The sequence below is a fragment of the Schistocerca serialis genome, unplaced genomic scaffold, assembly GCF_023864345.2.
Source record: "Schistocerca serialis cubense isolate TAMUIC-IGC-003099 unplaced genomic scaffold, iqSchSeri2.2 HiC_scaffold_731, whole genome shotgun sequence".
NCBI lineage: Eukaryota > Metazoa > Arthropoda > Insecta > Orthoptera > Acrididae > Schistocerca > Schistocerca serialis.
The window spans coordinates 137,501-142,500 of NW_026048334.1; the positions used below are offsets into that span (position 1 = coordinate 137,501).

A 5,000-nucleotide genomic window follows, 5' to 3' on the forward strand; every position below is an offset into this window, starting at 1 on the left:
CATCGGTATTGACGACTAGACTGATTCCTTATAATCATTTGCCATACACCGGTGGAAGCTGCCGAGACGAGTAACTACATAGCGGGCTCGCCGTGTCACTAATGTACAGAGATACAACAGTTTCGACTGGAACCGGATTAAACGTATACACGGCGCTGATTAGTAATAGATAGAGCCATCAGAATACAGATAATGTATACAACTGTCCGTATACATGCTGAAAGACTCTGCTCACAATCACAACCACACGTCAGCCACACACCCTTATCACGCACTACTCTCTGCCTGTAACACGCACACAGACAATATGTAAGCACCAGCATGGAACAACACCCAGTGCATCCTCTCCGCCACATTAGACAATCCACACTGTCATAACCAGACTGGGAGGTCCACTCAGAAAACAGAATATCCCACCCACCCGACAACCACCATTGCTCAGCCAAGCCACCAACACCCACACATGTCCTACACAGGGGTGCACCCAACATCACAATACTGCCTCCTCTCACAGCACACAAACAATGGCAGGAATGAAAGACACAGGTCTGCCACAACCATGGAATCAGAGCGCCGCCTGTCATGAGCCAAAGGTGCATCCTGACGTGGCAAATCAGATGATGCCGCAGGCATCCACTTACTATAGTCACAATCAACAAACCGGCCGCCCCGCCCCCCATTAAACCTTTCCTTACAACAATGTGTACCTTAACCTAACCTATATCGTACCGTAACCTAACCTATATCGTACCGTAACCTAACCTATATCGTACCGTAACCTAACCTACGTCGTACCGTAACCTAACCTACGTCGTACCGTAACCTAACCTACGTCGTACCGTAACCTAACCTACGTCGTACCGTAACCTAACCTACGTCGTACCGTAACCTAACCTACGTCGTACCTTAACCTAACCTACGTCGTACCTTAACCTAACCTACGTCGTACCTTAACCTAACCTACGTCGTACCTTAACCTAACCTACGTCGTACCTTAACCTAACCTACGTCGTACCTTAACCTAACCTACGTCGTACCTTAACCTAACCTACGTCGTACCTTAACCTAACCTACGTCGTACCTTAACCTAACCTACGTCGTACCTTAACCTAACCTACGTCGTACCTTAACCTAACCTACGTCGTACCTTAACCTAACCTACGTCGTACCTTAACCTAACCTACGTCGTACCTTAACCTAACCTACGTCGTACCTTAACCTAACCTACGTCGTACCTTAACCTAACCTACGTCGTACCTTAACCTAACCTACGTCGTACCTTAACCTAACCTACGTCGTACCTTAACCTAACCTACGTCGTACCTTAACCTAACCTACGTCGTACCTTAACCTAACCTACGTCGTACCTTAACCTAACCTACGTCGTACCTTAACCTAACCTACGTCGTACCTTAACCTAACCTACGTCGTACCTTAACCTAACCTACGTCGTACCTTAACCTAACCTACGTCGTACCTTAACCTAACCTACGTCGTACCTTAACCTAACCTACGTCGTACCTTAACCTAACCTGTATTGCGCCTTAACCTAACCTGTATTGCGCCTTAACCTAACCTGTATTGCGCCTTAACCTAACCTGTATTGCGCCTTAACCTAACCTGTATTGCGCCTTAACCTAACCTGTATAGCGCCTTAACCTAACCTGTATTGCGCCTTAACCTAACCTGTATTGCGCCTTAACCTAACCTGTATTGCGCCTTAACCTAACCTGTATTGCGCCTTAACCTAACCTGTATTGCGCCTTAACCTAACCTGTATTGCGCCTTAACCTAACCTGTATTGCGCCTTAACCTAACCTGTATTGCGCCTTAACCTAACCTGTATTGCGCCTTAACCTAACCTGTATTGCGCCTTAACCTAACCTGTATTGCGCCTTAACGTAACCTATATTGCGCCTTAACGTAACCTATATTGCGCCTTAACCTAACCTATATTGCGCCTTAACGTAACCTATATTGCGCCTTAACGTAACCTATATTGCGCCTTAACGTAACCTATATTGCGCCTTAACGTAACCTATATTGCGCCTTAACGTAACCTATATTGCGCCTTAACGTAACCTATATTGCGCCTTAACGTAACCTATATTGCGCCTTAACGTAACCTATATTGCGCCTTAACGTAACCTATATTGCGCCTTAACGTAACCTATATTGCGCCTTAACGTAACCTATATTGCGCCTTAACGTAACCTATATTGCGCCTTAACGTAACCTATATTGCGCCTTAACGTAACCTATATTGCGCCTTAACGTAACCTATATTGCGCCTTAACGTAACCTATATTGCGCCTTAACGTAACCTATATTGCGCCTTAACGTAACCTATATTGCGCCTTAACGTAACCTATATTGCGCCTTAACGTAACCTATATTGCGCCTTAACGTAACCTATATTGCGCCTTAACGTAACCTATATTGCGCCTTAACGTAACCTATATTGCGCCTTAACGTAACCTATATTGCGCCTTAACGTAACCCACATTGTGCTGTAACCCAACACACGTTGGGCCTTAACCCAACACACGTTGGGCCTTAACCCAACACACGTTGGGCCTTAACCCAACACACGTTGGGCCTTAACCCAACACACGTTGGGCCTTAACCCAACACACGTTGGGCCTTAACCCAACACACGTTGGGCCTTAACCCAACACACGTTGGGCCTTAACCTGCTCTGTAATTGTCATACGACGCGTTAAATTAGTGTAGTGTTGCCCAACTGCAACCCCCGCAATATAGTTTGCTACTCGCACTGCCCGGTCCCCAGTGTATCGCTTCATGTTAAACACCTTGCAGCTATACACTGTAATGTGGATGGCAGCAGGACGTACATGCTCAATGCCCTTTGCAGTTGTTCATTGGCATTTGCAGTTGTTCATTGGCATTCGCATGGCGAAGCACTTAGCCTACGCTGTGGTACGGCCTGTGTCAACTGTCCGCTGATGTTGTACGTCCAAATCACACACTGTACTGCACATTGGTCCTCATGTACTGAATGATACATCGTGGTACATGTGACCGTACAACGACTGCGCCAACAACGGCGAACCATGCGGTCCAAATGTTGTGCACTCAGCTACGTGTCGTCTCCCTATAAGAGCTGGATTGCAGTGTGGTATGCCCTGGATGGCGATCAGCATGAGCCGTCTGTTGATGTAGTGGCGCGTGTTGTCAGACGTAGTCGTCTCTTCTCACACACCGTGATAGCATGGTGCACTGCGTTCCACATCTGCGACATGCGACAGAGGCCGGTTGACAGTCGTTCGCGCAATGGACATCGCATACGTACGGGGGCCACCTTCCACGTGTTCGCGAAGCGTGCACATGTTGTTGCGTGTATGTGGGCAGACAGTGTGTCGTGACACCTGACACAGGCATGCAACAATCGTTGAATTTGCAAATGGCGATGGACGCCTACGTTTGCTGGTGACGTTACGCAAATGAACAACTGGTAAACCGTTGTGGTGCGGTTGTTCTCGCTAGAGGTGAATCAGTGATGGCGACGATCGGTTGAGCTACCAACCGGTTGTTCCAGCGATACCCACCATGCCCACGAACGTGAATGGCATCTGGGTGTGAAGCGATACGCGGCGGTGGCTGGGTGGGACCGTCCCCGGCCGGTGAGGGGGGGCCTCCCGGCGTGCTGGCCGCGCGGTGCGTGGGCGCACGCGCTACAGCCGGCTGGTGGGGGCGGCCAGTGGCAGGCGCGCCGGCCGACGGAGGCGGCAGGCGGCGCAGCTGCGCGCCGGCGCACCCTGCACGCGGCGCCGTGCGGCCAAAGTAGGTCCTCGCGGGCCCGGTGCGAAGCGCGGTGGACATCTGCAGTGTGCTGGTCCGATTGAGGACTGTGTGCGCTGAGGATGCGCCGCCGCCTGGCGCTCGGCGCCGCGACGCCGTCTGCTGCTCGGTCGCCTCTGCGGTTCTCGCAGGTGGTTTGTATCGCAGCTGTGCGGACGTGTTGGCGCGTGCGCTGTGCTGGGAGAGTTCGCTTCGGCACCCAAGTGGGGCTTTTGTCCTTCTGTGGCGCTGGCGTTGGAGCTGCCGGTCACCGTAGGTGGCGCGTGTTGTCTCCCGCCGGCAATGCCACGACAGCACGCTCCCGGGCCTCTGTCGGCAGCGGCAAGCTCAGTTGGGAGCACGGGTGGTCGCACCTAAAGCGTCTACTCGCCAAACTCCGGGCGATTGCGCCTCTCTCGAACCCGACCAAGTACTTAGGACGGCGCTGCGCGCCGCCGGGACCTGAGAGGGTTTCGAGGTGTATGGTGCAGGGGAGCTCAGCCTCCTCCTGTTTGCAGAATAATTGAGCGGACGCTTGCGTGTTCGCGCGGGCCCCCGGGACACACTCCCGGGCGGCCGGCTGCTCAGCTCTAGTTGACGCAGCTCCCTGGTTGATCCTGCCAGTAGTCATATGCTTGTCTCAAAGATTAAGCCATGCATGTCTCAGTACAAGCCGCATTAAGGTGAAACCGCGAATGGCTCATTAAATCAGTTATGGTTCCTTAGATCGTACCCACGTTACTTGGATAACTGTGGTAATTCTAGAGCTAATACATGCAAACAGAGTCCCGACCAGAGATGGAAGGGACGCTTTTATTAGATCAAAACCAATCGGTCGGCTCGTCCGGTCCGTTTGCCTTGGTGACTCTGAATAACTTTGGGCTGATCGCACGGTCCTCGTACCGGCGACGCATCTTTCAAATGTCTGCCTTATCAACTGTCGATGGTAGGTTCTGCGCCTACCATGGTTGTAACGGGTAACGGGGAATCAGGGTTCGATTCCGGAGAGGGAGCCTGAGAAACGGCTACCACATCCAAGGAAGGCAGCAGGCGCGCAAATTACCCACTCCCGGCACGGGGAGGTAGTGACGAAAAATAACGATACGGGACTCATCCGAGGCCCCGTAATCGGAATGAGTACACTTTAAATCCTTTAACGAGTATCTATTGGAGGGCAAGTCTGGTGCCAGCAGCCGCGG

At 51.6% G+C, this 5,000-nt stretch overlaps 1 non-coding gene across 1 annotated transcript in view; it reads left to right on the plus strand.

Annotated features, from left to right (window-relative positions):
* The first annotated feature begins 4,405 nt into the window (after positions 1 to 4,405).
* Positions 4,406 to 5,000, plus strand: part of LOC126450182 (small subunit ribosomal RNA) — a 1,910-nt gene continuing 1,315 nt past the window's right edge. Inside the window, exon 1 of the ribosomal RNA XR_007584403.1 lies at positions 4,406 to 5,000. This exon is cut by the window's right edge and continues 1,315 nt beyond it. This is a non-coding gene — a ribosomal RNA (small subunit ribosomal RNA).